Source organism: Geospiza fortis, unplaced genomic scaffold (genome assembly GCF_000277835.1).
Source record: "Geospiza fortis unplaced genomic scaffold, GeoFor_1.0 scaffold330, whole genome shotgun sequence".
NCBI classification, from domain to species: Eukaryota; Metazoa; Chordata; class Aves; order Passeriformes; family Thraupidae; genus Geospiza; species Geospiza fortis.
In genome coordinates this window covers 1,998,247-2,012,829 of record NW_005054400.1, presented here as the reverse complement: position 1 = coordinate 2,012,829, position 14,583 = coordinate 1,998,247, and the positions used below count along the sequence as shown (strand labels likewise).

Here is a 14,583-nt window from a genome sequence, read left to right as displayed (position 1 = left end):
CCCTCACAAGTCCCCCCTACTTAGGTAATGCTGCCACTTCCCTTCTGCAGCAGCTCCAAGAACCCTTGGGAGTTGCTCCCCAGGAGGAAGGAATGAAAATTATTTTGGGGTGTCTGTCTACCACTAGAAACCTGAGAACTGAAAAATTTGGTATAAAGTGGAACACACTGAGCATCAGCCTTAATTCTGCTTCATGGAGCATGCAGCCAGAGGGGAATTGTGTGCTGGTGTTTTGGCATCCTGCATTGCACAGAGGAACAGACCTCACCCAACAGAGCCCTGGCACAGCTACACAGGGACCACCTACCCAGCCCCACTCCTTGGGGAGCTCCACTTGGATTGTGGCTTTGAGGCATCTCTCCTGGGCACAGGCATAGCCCGTCCTACAGCCCTGTCACCCTGTCACCTGTCTCCTAACCACAACCTCTCTGAGGTTTACAGTTAAGAGATGTTGGTTTCCTGCAGTTTCTCTCACAAATTAGCAACGTTCTGTGCTTTCTGGGCTCCTTTTCAGCCCTGTTTCCTCACACACAGCCTTTCCACCACCTCCTCCTCATCCGTGCTGCTGAGGGCTCTGTTGCTACCACCCAGCAGCTCCACTGATGCCCTGGCCATCTGGAGACCTGCACAGTGTTCCCCACATCCAGGAGAACCATGCAGGAAGGGTGGAGCAGGGCATGTTTAGCAGCTTGGCTACGTGTCATCCATCACCTGGAACATGCTGGTCCTCCATCAGTGAAGTGTGCCTTGTCTGATGGGAACGACTGAGCAGACGTTTGGGAGGGTGAGTTTCCACATCCCTAGGTCAAAATTTCCCATATGGGTAACTTGATGGTTAGAATCAGCACCTTATCCATGTTACACATGCTTGGCTGTCTGCTCAGTGAAGTTTTGGACTTGTTTTATCTGTCCTTGGATTGGTTTTTGTTTGATTGTTTGTTTGGATTTTTAAAGTAAACTACTGTGTCTTATTATTAAAAAGGTATCTAAGAAAAGACGAGTTTGGCTCTTAAAAACCAGTTGTTAGTAGTAGCCCTTTTCAGTGTGTTTTCAGAACTCTTTATTTTTTCAAGAAGGCACATAAACACAGAGGTGTGCAAGAGAGGCTTCCTTTCCAAAATACATCTGCCCTGTGCTGTGTCTGCTCTAACACACCACCACAGTCACCTTTGCTTGGGATTTGCTCCGCACAGGAGAATGTGGAGGATCCTGACTGCCAGAGGAGGGTTTGCCTCCCTTGTTTGTGCAGTTAGGAATGTGGGTGAGTCACTGCTTTCTTTGAGGGCTGAAACCTTCCATCCCAACCCCTTATGCCTTTGTTTGCTTTTAGAACTGCAGTGCTCTTGAAGGTAACTCACGCTCCTGTGGCTTCTCTGGGGCTCAGGTTTAACATCTGGTTTCACGTTTTGTATTCCCTTTTAAAAAGCACAGAGATGGGACTACATTTTCCCACGTGGGGTCCAAAATCCATGGGATCCTGAAGACCATAGAAGACCAGAGCAGGCAGACCCCCAGCCCGTCCCCAGTGAGCGAGGCTGGTTTCCACCACCACCAGGGCAGCGGGGTGTGGCTCTTGAACAGAAACGTCCCCAATTAAAATAAGCGATTTCCAACGACAAAATTAGAACAGTTTTTGAGGTCATTTTGTTTCAGGAAGGCAAGAAAAGCAGAAAAACTCAAAACGTGCTAGAAAGACACAAACCCCAGAGCACAGTTTTCTAACTTTTCTAGCTTTCAGTGATTTAAGCTTAGGGACCTGTGGCCATTTTGTGAATGAATTATCTGATTTCAAAGGTTTTTAAATGCCTTGAATGATATTCCTGCTTTAGAAAATGACATTCTTACTTTATGGAGAGGCTTAAGTATCAGTTTCAGTACTTTCTTTTATGTTTCGCGGATTGAAAAAAAAAAATATATATATAAAAGACTTCATAATTGTGCCATTTTCCTCGGCTGAAATTTGACATTTAACCTGATCTTTTTTCCATATATAATAGATGGTTTCATTCTTGGTTTCATTCTTGGTTTTGGTTGGTTTTTTTTAACACTGTAAATCTGCAAGTTATTCCCAAAAGCCCAGTATTTATATTTATTCCATAGCAAGCATGTGACTGGTGTGACTGCATAATTATATCAAAATGAATTTGAGTTTCTTTTGTTGCAAAATGTTCTGAGGCTACAGATACGTTTTGAATGCGTAATAAGCTCTGGGTATTGAGATTACAAAAGAAACTATCTGCAAAATCCTATGGATTAAGGTCATGCATGAAATATTTAATTCTCCCTCCTGTGAGGTTTGATTGCAAGATAGTGTGCTCCCACTGACTTCTTAAAATGAGAAAGCTTGAAAAATTGACCAGATTCTGTCAAATTTGCTGCGCTGCTAGTGGAACTGGAGGTGTTGAAGAAACAGGGAACTGTGAGGAAAGGAAGAAGCAGAGACCAGGAGGGTCAAAATCCCTGCTGGTTCACAGCTTGGAAGTGAGGAAAGACACCAAGATAACTTTTTTTTTTCCTGCCACTATTTGATCTACTATAGAATTCACTATATGAGAAGGGGCAGCTCTTCTCTCTGTTGCTGTGACTACAGCAGTATCTCGAGGCTGCAGTTGGGACCAAAGTTCTGCTGTGCCAGACCAAAGGATGTGTCCTTGAGGGTAAAGGATGCAAAGTGTGGATGGGAGAAATGTGAGAAGCAGAATGGAGGTCATGGGGAAGCACCTCAGTCCTATGGGAATTCAGTGATATCTCTTCCCCCGCCCCAATGTATATATGATCAGTCAATACACCACAGAGACTTGATGGAATGTAAAACTGGGTTAAACTCTCTGGGGGACAGCCAGCCCCCAGGATCACTGCTCTCCTCTGCATCTGCCAGGAGGTGGATTCAGTGAATTGTTTTTTTATAGAGGTGGCTATTCTTCTGCCATTTTTTTTTCCTCTCCATAAACTGTTGAAAATCATCTGATGGGAATAACTTCCAGTAACTGATTCTGTCATACAAATGGGGTGTATCCTTATAGAGAACAAACCACCCCGGGTTCAAGTTAAATATAGATCAGCTGCATGGACTCCCTCTCCAAAAAAGGTGTGGATGTAACAATTTCACCCCGTTGCAGACACGATTAGTCACTGGTGTTCTTCATGCCGTCTGTAACTAGGGCATTGCTGCTGCCTCACTGCCTGTCCAAAGGGACCTGGGTGGTGTTTGTGCAAACGCGATTGGGCTGAGGAAGGGGTGGAGAAATGCAGCTCTCAGCCCGGGATATATTTAGTGAATGCAGCTGTGGGAGGCAGCAGGAACAAGAGAGCTTTTGTATTCCCTGCGCTCTCACAGCTCACATGCCTAAATAATCTGCTAGTTTCTTACCCATATGTTTCCTCCCCCTGGTCCCCAGTGTTTTTAATTTGAACGTAAAGTTATACTTTAGACAAAATCCTTCCTAGAGCTTAAAAGTGGGATGTGTTACAGTGTTAGCCTTGGTACAGCACTTCAGATGGGGAAACCTGCAACTTTCAAGGACACTGGACTTTCTCCATGGTGACTAGGAAAATTTAACTTCATCTTTTAGAGAAGATAGTGATGTTCGAATATGCTTTTCATGTGCATTGCAGAGCTTGCCTGGGGTGGGAGCAGACCTGCAGTGCTGCTGCAGCCCCTCCCAAGCAAATAAAGTCTGCTTCTTGCCAGGGCTGCTGAGCTGAGGTGCAGAGGCTGCTTTTGGCACCCTGGGCACTTCAATGACCTGTACAATCTCTGCTGCTCCTCCTGGCATCCCTGGGAGTCTGATCCAATATTCACTGCTACATCATGGGATAAAAAAGGAGGACAAAAATAGGTTTACTGACCCGCTGGGTCCAGCGGGAGCAGGTTACTGTGGCTGTGCTTTAGGACTAATTTGTCTGTGCTCTCTGGCAGTGTTCAGACTTGCCCCCAGAGAAAAAGATCGAGGCTGAGAATTCCCTGTGCAGCTTCTTCCCTGGCTTGTTCAGTGACACATAACAAGCCACGAGCTGACCTGCCTCAGGCTTTAAAGGTTTATAACAAATTATACTGCAGCATGTAAAAAGAATTTTAGGTTTTTTTTGGTCTTGTTCTGATGTGGTTAAGGGGTTGAAAAAACAGGACTGGTGCAGGGTAGTGCTGTCTGGATGGTGGACACATCACATTTAGAGGGAGACAGACTCTGCCATTGCTTTCCTAGAGCTCGTCCCACCTTACGGTGTTTTTCCACCCACAGCAGCACTGCTGGAAGATGTTGCAGTGACACATCCGTTCTTGGGCAGAGCAGCACTCTGACCCATCCCAGCCCACCACGGACAGCATGGATTTGCTATTCCTGTGGCAGGGACCTGATATTCGTATCGGAAATGCACCTCCTGTGGGTGGCTTTTATCGTTCCACCACAGGCCAGCACATCCAGCTTCTATTAAAACTGCGTGGTGTACGTGTGCAGGGTATAGCTGTCCAGTTTGTCTATCGAAAGTATTTATTATTAAAGTATAGGAAAAATGCATCTATGAAAAGATCTGTACGAACACGATGCCCTTGGAGTCCACACAGCCTTTTCTGTCTCTAATCCCGCGGACTGCGTGCCTGGGCCTGGCTTTGTTTCCGCAGTTAAATGGTTAACAGGAGCACTAATTGGCTCTGAGCGCTCCAGCCCTTTGCAACAGATTATTGGCATGCTGGTAGGAGCAGCTCCCTTCCTTCCCTTCCCCCTTCATTATAAAAACACGTACTGTAGAGAAACCAAATACCACATGGCGCCCTGCGCCGAGCCCGCCACCGCTCCCGCTCCGTGTTCAGCACAAAAACTCCTTTTATATTTGGGAAGCGGAGGGAGAAAATTCTGGAGAGGCAAGATCGTGGCGATAGCGGCTGAATCGGCACATTTATTTACAGTGTGCAGGGGCTGGAGCCCACAGCCCCACACACCCGCGCCCGTGCGGGGAGCAGTCCCGGCGGGGCTCCGAAAGCAGAAGGGAAAGGCCGTTTTATGAAGGAGAACTCTCCCCATCAGGCTTCGGCTTTGCGGTGGGGCCGAGAGGCTGGATGTGAAGAGAGAAAAATAAAAGCTTTGCGAGGAAAAAAACAAACAAACAAACAAAAAAATGAGTTGCATTTCTGTTTTCCCGAGGAGCCGTGGGCGTTTTGAGGCAGCTGTCTGCAGAGGCAGGCGCCATTTCGTGAGGCGGCATTAATGCAGCGAGAGGAGACATGTTGTGTTCGTGCAGTTCGGGTTTAAGGTTTTTCCCCTTGGTTTGAAGCAAGAGGCTTATTTATCCCGCCTTCACCCTCGTTCAGTCCAAAGGCTATTGTTTTTTAAACCTGAAGGAAAAAAGTTATGACAAACGGGGAAAACTAGGGAAAAGGGGGAAAATTCTGAGTGTATCACAGTGTGCAAGCAAAATCAGGTCTCTCTCCAGGAGACAATCTTAGAGGTTTACATGGTTCCAAAAATGCCACGAACTGTGTGGGGAGGATAACCAAGATGACAGCGTGGCTGTACACCCAGCCCAGGTGTGCAGGGAAAATGTGGTACATCAGGAAGGTTTTAAATAGAGGATTTTTTTCTGCTAAAAAAAAAAAAAAAAGTCTGACTGGTCTGCACACACACAAAACTGGCCTTTTGATTTACACAAGCTGACTTGACTTCCAGATTTTGAGATACTAGTTTTGATCTAAAAGCCCAGACTATTGCTAGTGCTGCAGAAGTGCTCTTTTGATCAAAGGAGAAAATAGGAATCATGGCAGGAGTGAGCTCAGGCTGATGCCCTTCAGTGCAGAACTCCTGGAATAAGCTGCAGCATTTTCATTAAGGGCTTTTGGTATGGGAGTTGACTTTTTACCACTCCGGGACCTTTCACTTGCAAAATGCATTATAAGGCTCATTTGTTTAACAAGTCTCTGGGAGCTGGAAGAGGGAGAATTAATGCTGGCATTTGGGAATACAACTGATAGTGCTGCATTTGATTTTGGTTTCATGTCATTATTTTCTGCTTTCAGAGTCAGGAAAAGCTGCTCATTTATTTTTCATGTAGCTGTATTTTTTTTCTTCTGGCTTCTTAAGGAGGCAGAGCTCATGAAATGGTGCTGTTAAAGGCCTGGAGCTTTTGATCTGACGTTCAGTTTCAACAAATTTCTGTTCTAGAGGTTCTGCACTTTGGGGAAGGCTGCACGTTATAGTGATAAATCAGTGCATCTTCTAAAGGAAGAGATACAAAATGAGTGCAGAGGGTCTGTGTTTATTTTCCTTGCTGACCCATCAATGACCATCTCATTGCCAGCTGACTGGTCCGTGCTGTGTAGCTCAGAAATGTTGCAGCCTCTGTGGGAATATGGTGTGGGACTGGGGATGCTGCAGCAGTGTAGCACACTTGGGTGTGGGGCTGCTGACTCCCAGGAATGCAGCCATCGTTATTTCAGCTGCTCACAAAAGACTTGAAAACTTCCAGCCACAGTATTCAAATGCCAGCTAGGTTTTCAAGGAGTATTAGTCATATTTAAGACTCCTCCATGTTATGTGCAGCTGAATTTTGCAAGGTCTTTGATCTTCTCGCTCTGGGTCTAAAGGTTCCTTTTCAAGCTTGTCACCTGCAAAGATTTCTTTCAGACCATGATTCCTTTATTACAGAAAAGCCTCTTTACCATCTCACAACTATTATTTTTCTTGATTGCCCTTTTTTACTCTTCTAAGGTTACATGCCATCTGCAGTTCAAACATAACCTGATGCAGTGGACTGATGACCAGCAATAAATGTAGAAGAACTCTAGCATGACATTTGTGTATATCTGTGGTTTGTTTGTCTAAGACTGTGCCTTATAATGATAACATAAAGCATAAAATAGTTTCCATAGATAAAAATCACTTTTTCAGCATTTACTAATGTGCCTTTTGGAACCTCTTAATTAGGTTATGTTTTCCCCTAAACTTAATTCCACATTATTAACAGGACTTGAGTAGACTTCAACATTCCAATTTTGCTTACAATTTTAATTTTGTTCAGAGAGTGTGTGTGTGTATATATATATGTATATACAAGAAGGAAATCCGTTATTAATCTTTTGCGCAGAACAGTTTTCGTTTGTGCAGGAGAAGTCCTGTGCCTGAATGTTCATTATTAGCACCTGATACGCTAGCCTGGAGCACAATAGCTTAATAATTGGAGTTTGGGGGGGGGAAGCTAGTTATTAAAGTCACAGTGTTTCATTTTCATGTATGTTATGATTGTAAATTATTCAAGCATTTGCCTTTAGCTCCTACACATACGAACTTATGCTCTCCACACATTTTTTTCCCCAAAGTGTTGTAGGGTTTCCTTTGTATTACACCCTAGGTTGGAGAATTCAAATGTACTGTTTAATATCAGTAGCATGTGTGCCTCGTTACAAGAAAATCTGAGATAGTTTCTAAATTAAAAGCATTTTATTTTGACCTGTTTGTTTCTACTTCTGTCTCATGTTTGGTCTCTTCATAGCCAATATTCTGTTTTAGGGAAGGTTTTTAAAGGCGTACTAAATGAGAGGAATAAGAGATGAAGTACCTAGCACAATTTATATTCTTTGTTTTGCCATTATTAATAAAAATATGAATGAAAAAGAAGTGTTGGGAAAAATTAAAGTAATGGTGTTGCAATTATATCTGTATGTGCAAAGCTGCAACATGCTTGCTCTTATTCTTGAAATTTAGACCTCTGCTTCAGGTTTTCTTTCCCTTGTACAGACTGGATTAGTTCACTTCAGTTGCATTTTCCAAGTACTACCATACATGTTCATCCCTAATTCACTTCATGTGCTTCCAAATCCTTAGGACAACATTCGGTTTAGACACCAAGAAAAAACTGGAGTGATTCCACGGGCCTAAATGTAATTACTCAGCCCTGAATTAAAGGCACAGACACATAACTTATGTCCCATGGGTTTGGAGCAACAAGAAGATATCAAATTCTCAGCTTTTGTCATTAAAGTAAATGTTTCTACACTTAAGACACATTTGTAGAGAGAAGTGATAGATTCTGGTTAGACGCATGATTAAATCTTGAAGAAAATAAATCCTGTTTTGGGCACATAGAACGCTGTTGGGATCTTCCTCTGGATGAAGTGGCAATGAAGGTGACAGTCAGATTTTTCAGGTGGTGATCAAGCATTGTGCGTGTCTCAGCCAAGACGTCTTGTGTTTGCTCTGCTGCTTTAATTGCATAAAAAGCCATTGACCTAATTTTGTGACAGGATTGTACCAGCAGTGTTTTCTAGGGCTGTTTTGTCACAGCTCACCACCTAATATAAAACTTCAACTATTAAAAAAAAGTGCACTGTGAATGGTTTTAAGCTGAGACAAGATTGTCACCCTTACTGGGTTGGTCAGAGAGAAGGGGAGTATTTGTTTCAGCCTGAAACAAACTGTCTGCAACAGTTACGGCTGGTAATTCTGGAGTTTATGTGCCTGACATGCCCAGAGCTGCTCTGGTCCCTGGGCTGATGAGCTTTCTGAGTTGGGTAAAGTTCTGGCAGGAGCCAGTTTTTAATTAATTGACTGTAAGAAGAAAACATAAAAGCTCATGGGAAACATCAGCCTGACACAGGAGCTGTTTCTGTTCAGGTGACATTCTAATCCAAGTGTGTCGGTGCCTCACTACAGCAAAAATTGGACTCCAGATCTAGCAAGTATTGACAAATACGAAAAAGTTTGTTTTGAGCTACTACATAAGTGGTCTTTTATATAAATGGTGCACTACAACAGGGTGATTCAGTGCTTTGTCACACTGCCTATGAAATAAAAAAAGTATATGCTTGTAAGATTTCAGAAAAAAGGTACCATTTCTTTTCCCTGCATGTGGCAATTTACTGAATAATGCATCATTTTGTCAACTTTTATATACCAATCAATAAATGCCCTACGGTGCCACCTGCACACGGGAGATGAGAATGAAGATCATTATAGAAACAGGCTTGAAACTTGCTTGAAATAAAAATCCCAGTTCTATACTCGTGGTTTTGGAGACCTGGGCTGTTTTTCTTTTCATTCTAGAGTAGCTGTAATTTATCTTGTTCAGTGTGAGTGAAATTCCTCATGTTTGCAAGGCCTTTGCCTCCAAAACTCCAAGGAGATTTACCAGGAAAATATAGTTGTTGTTACAATCATCATCATAACTTTCCAAAGTCTCCACTAGAACTCACATGGAGAGTGTGTAAAAATAAAAATTAGAGCTCATAGTTGGAATTTTATTTTGTCCTCGATTTTGACATGTAAACACATATTTGTGCTAATCCTGTTTTCCCTTTTCTGATCATATTCCTCAAACACTTAAACAATCAAGCTTTACTGGCTTTTGCAGCAAATAAGTTTCAAGGATGTCAGGTCAGGTAAATTCCTTTGGAAAATGAGCTTTAAATGTACATAAGGAAGTCATCATGCTAGAATTTCAAAATAACTGAACTTACAAAACAATTAATTTCATTGTCTAGATCTTCTAAAAATTTTGCAGCTACATTTAAAGTCAGATATTCTGAAGATTTGGCTTAAAAGTGATAAAATGTTCTGATTCATTATGTAACAATTCCATAACATATTGGAAAATGGGAGAACAGTATCTGTTTTGAAATGTAAGGTGGGATTAGGCTCCCTTAATTGTGCTGATGTTTTAGTTTTTTGGTTTTTTTTTTTTTAAACAAACTCTTGATAGAATAATGACCACAAAACACTGTTGTGACTCTGCAGACTCTTGTTTCCAGCTGGAATGGTGAGATAAAGAACACTGCTTGCAGCTTCTACCATTTAAAGTGATCTTAAACCCTATCACCACGTCTAATCCTTGTATGGTTCCAGTCCTGAAAGTTTGCAGGCAGGGAACTTGATCAGTTCAAGTGTGTAAGCCAGGTCACAGCACCTACCTTGGTGTGCTCTGCCTCTGGCATTACAGTCCCTGGGAAGGTGCACTTTAGTTTCTTATTTACTTTCAAAGGCGATGTCAGCAGTAAGCAATAATTTTTTCATGTAAGGAGACATGTAATACCTTGTAAACACTTTTATAAATTCCAGCGTCTAAGTGGAGACAAGTAAAATGGTCAGTATTTTTCTACCATGTCCCAGTCCTCTTATAAAAGTTTTCCAAGCCAAGCAGAATAGTTTGTTACCTAAAAGGTGACCTTGAAGAAACAGAACATTCCATACAAGAAGTAGGGGCTAAAAAGGGGGGGGGAAGAAACAGATTTGTTGTTCCAAGCTCCAGTGGTTTACTTTAAGAAGCAAGTAAACATGTTATTATCCAAACACCCTCATTATTTAAGTTTGAAACAGTCTAGAGTTTTAAACTCTCTTAAGATTTCACCAGAATAAGGACTACTGCTTCTTTCCGACTTTCTTATAGCTCTAAGGCTGCCATTTAAGGCAATAGCTGTGTGTTAGACATTGACCAAATACAGCATAAATACCTTGACTGAGATGGTCTCTATTTCTTACATCCATTTAAGATGGCAACAAGGGTTAGTTTGAAGATGATCTGTAATAAGAACAAAGAACTTCAAGTCTCAAACCTCCTTAAGAAAAGTGGATTTGATTTCCCAAGAAAAAATGTGTGTATATTCCCTAGTGGAGTTAATATAAAGCGTAATAATTAATCCTCTCACTAGACAATAGTTGCTGGTCTGCAATTTGCTTTATTGTATACAGGAACTCATGCAAAACTGAAACAGCGAGGTGTGTCGGTTGTTAAGGAGCTCTTAGATCTAAACTTTGAGCTCAGGCCACAAGATCATGTGTACAGTAACGGTACTGACTCTTTGATACATTGTGACCAACAAGCTAAAAATTTGCTTAGGAGAGATCATTAAGTCCCAAAAAATATGTTGAATCCATTTCTGACTTCTATTTCATCTTTCTACTTTTTATTAATAACTTTCTTTTCTTTGAAAGCAGGAATAGAAAGAGCTGAATCTTGGTTAAAATGGCTTCATTTTGAACAAATTGAAAAAACACTGGGGTTTGGCTTAGATAGAAAGATTTTTTTCTTTACCATATGTTTATAACACTGATAAGAATTTGTTTCTAATTATTCATAGTAATAAATCTTTTTTTTGCTGCTCACAAGGTTCATCGTTCTGAACATGAGCCCCATAGAAGTGCCAGCAAACCCCCCATATTAACATAATCTCAGTTTTCGGTGTTAAAGCCTAGGAACAAAAAGGGCATATGTAAAAGTTCTCTTTATGTGTGTCGATGTGTTTGCAATTATTCATTACCGGCTGGAGCAAAAGTCTGGATTTCAGCTCCAGTTCCAGACTTGGAGCAGAATGAGCAGCACGAGTTCATTGCTAGAACTGAGTTTTATCCTTGCTGCTGCGGGGTTTATTGCTTGTCTTGTGACAATAGCAAAAAGCTTTAGCTGGGATCAATACACCAGAATCTCTTTACCAGTCACACGGGGAATGTGGTTCCATGCTAAGAAGGTGAATTTGTATCTACTTGAGCAGTTACTGTGATTTTAATAGTCAATTACTATTATTGAGGAAGGAAACAGAAGGGGAGAGAAAAAAAAAATCATAATGTTTGTTTGACCAACATGTTACAGGTTATATACAAAATCTGAAAATAGAGCCCCTGCCTGATTCAGGACAAAGTGATAACTTCAATAAACACCCAGTTCACAGGAAGTTAAATGCCTCCCACAAACAGCTCGCTGTGCTCAAAGGGCATTCCATATCCTGTTTGCATATGCTCTGTCCAAGTAATCTAAACAATTCTGTTTGGCCTAGGGCCTAGGAAATTTGCATTGATTTCTTCTGAAAAGTAAGAGTTTTGGTTAAAGAAAAGTTTGGTAACTTTTCTTCAGTCTTGTCCAGACTCCTGTTTTCTTCTTCAAAAGGCAGATATAATACTTGACCATTTTGTCCAATATTTGCCTTTCCAACCATTTTGTCCGATATTTGTCTTTCCATTATATTTGTGTCTCCAAAGATCTGTGGGTCATGCTGTATAACAAAGGATAAACTGCTTCACCAACCTTTTGGTGTCCTCTGGTACAGAGGGCAGATTGGGACAGTGGGGAAGGGACACTGCCCTGTGGGATCAGTGTATGTTGTCCCTAAGGGATAGTAACATGGGGCTGGGGGAAGGAAGAAAGGTTCTAGAAGAAAATAAAGTACCAGAAAGTCAGGTTCTGTGCCTCCATCTGGAATTCCAGCCACAGACGCAATCTCAGAAAATAGTTCCCAAATTAGTAATGGAAACATTAACTTGTCGTTATTTTCAGACACGTGGTTCATAAAACATGGCTGAAGTGTTTGGTCTAATGATACACAAAGGAAGAAAATGTGTTATCTGAAAAAGAAGGAATGAACTTCATAGAGGAAATTGCAGTGTAGAAATGCTGAATTTAGGAGGAAAAAATGGGGTTACTGCAGAGGCAGTAGGAATGAGAATTTTGTTCCACTGTTTCATTAGGAAGAAGAATGCATACAGTCTGTTCCTGGTACGGAGCAGCAACACCATGGCTCTGCAGTGACTGTACTTGTGTTCACCTCCATGCAACTGCTCAGGGCCAAGGAACGGAGGAGGTCATGGACACTCGTGGAAGGATTTTCAGAGCTGCTTCAGGTCTTGGTGCCCAGGAAGCAAAAGAGCAGCGCTGCACATATTTAATGAAGATATTGGACTTGGAGTAATTTTTTGGTTACACATAGCAGCAGTAGAGTAACAGACTTGCAGAAACATTTATCTATAAATGTACATAGGGTTGTTATGTTGGGTTTTTTTAAGAGGAACAGTCTATTATACTAGACAGTCTGGTATAGCTAGAGAAAATCAGATAACAGTCTGAGCACACAGGTTAGGTCTTGTTCAGGCACAATCTCAACTCTGCTGGCTGGAATCACACTAGTCTTACGAGGCACTATTATGTCTAGAATGTCTGATCTCTTTTCTCCCTTTCATCTGGTTATTGCAAGTGATCACGCATATATTCTGCTAGAAACGTACTTCTGTTTTGGGAAGAAATGAGAAAGGCTGGAAATTGTACATGGAATTTCTAATCTTGGTCTTTGCTGTGAAGTTTTACCATGCAGGATTGGCTGGAAATGCTGACATAAGGAGAAGTGCTGTTGCTACACCCTGCTTTCATCTGGATCCTGCCTCATCCTTCCCCCTTTTTTCACTGCTGGTGGTTTTCCAAGGAGGACAACGTCTGAGTTCTGTCCGTGCAGGTATCTTTAGATACAGTTATATCTGAGCAGTTCCACTGAGAGCAAGAGGATTGGCCTTTGCAGGAATCTAAATGGGAAAGAAGTTGCAGAACAAGGCTTTCTGCTATCCATAGTCTCCGTAGACTAGAACTTCAATAATTCTTCTTGTGAGAAGGGAAAAAAAGGCATTTTGCCCCTTTTCAGTGAGAAGCTGCATTGGCTCTTTAGTACCACCACTGATTCCCTGACTGGCAGTTCCCATGCTGTGGCACATTTATGTGGGTCACCACCGTCCCTTTTCTGGAGATGGAAACACCACTGTCTACAAGTAGTAGATATCCCCTGCTATCCTATACACGAGGTCATCTTCGCTCTGTATTTTGAAAGGAAATACAACTCTTGGCTCAAAATCATAGGGATTAATTCTTTTCATCTGGCCACTTCCTTGTGGTTTTTCCAGGACTCAGCTCAGGAGAGAGCTGCCAAAGTCCAACTGTGTGATCTCTAGTGCCAGACTGGATCCTGAGGCCTTCCCTAATCATTTGAAGTATTGTTAGTTTAATCCTGTCATAATTACCCAGGTTCATTCATATGAAAAAGGAAGACGTAGACAATTTCTTTCTGTTTTTAATGGAGTTACCTGGACGAATGAATGAAGGTGAAAGGTGTGCATAATATTCAAAGTGACTGAAGTGAAACTTCATATCAGTAAAACGGATATAAATATCAGTTCTGTCATGTTTGCTGTGTGTGCTTCTTGCAGAGGGCACCATAACTGGGGCTGGCACAGGATTCATGGCAGTGACCAGGAATGTGAGGATGCCTTTCCCTCTTGCTGATATCTGGAGTGGTTTCCATGGCTCTAGTCAAAACAGGAGATGATGTCCCGGTGAGGCTGGCACACCAGAGAGTTTCTATGGTGTTGGCTGAAAAAACCAGGATATCTAGTTTTATTTGTGTGTCTGTGTTGTTTCTGAGCAGCATTAATGGGGGATTGATGTGGCAGACAGGCAGGTGACTGGGTTGTGCTGGCTCTGTGCCCCAGCCGGGCTCTGGAGCTGAAGGTGTACAACATCAGGGTGTATCCCATCAGAAAAGAGGGGTTCGTGGGCCCCCTTCTCCGTGGAGACCCAGCAGGTGAGCTGTTCCTGGCTCACGTCAAGGGCAGATAACAGAGGTGGTATTTGTGGAATGGCGGCAAACGGGGCCGCGAGATGCGGGGCGCCAGCAGCCAGCTCAGGGGGCTGCACCCCGCTGTGTGTCAGTGCAGGCAGGCGGAGGCACGAGATCTCTGCAGTGGGGTCTGGCAGCGCTCGGGCCCGGCGGGATCAGGGCTGTGCTGGGCAGTTCAGGTGGGACGGCCCGGCAGTTCAGGTGGGGCTGGGAGGGGGCGGCGGCCGCTC

The 14,583-nt window shown here is 42.6% G+C and overlaps 1 long non-coding RNA gene across 1 annotated transcript in view; it reads left to right on the top strand.

The window, feature by feature from the left end:
- The first annotated feature begins 551 nt into the window (after nt 1–551).
- Nucleotides 552–14,583, top strand: part of LOC102031900 — a 27,908-nt gene continuing 13,876 nt past the window's right edge. The window contains exon 1 of the long non-coding RNA XR_265435.1: nt 552–784. This is a non-coding gene — a long non-coding RNA (uncharacterized LOC102031900). The remainder of the gene's footprint in view (nt 785–14,583) is intronic.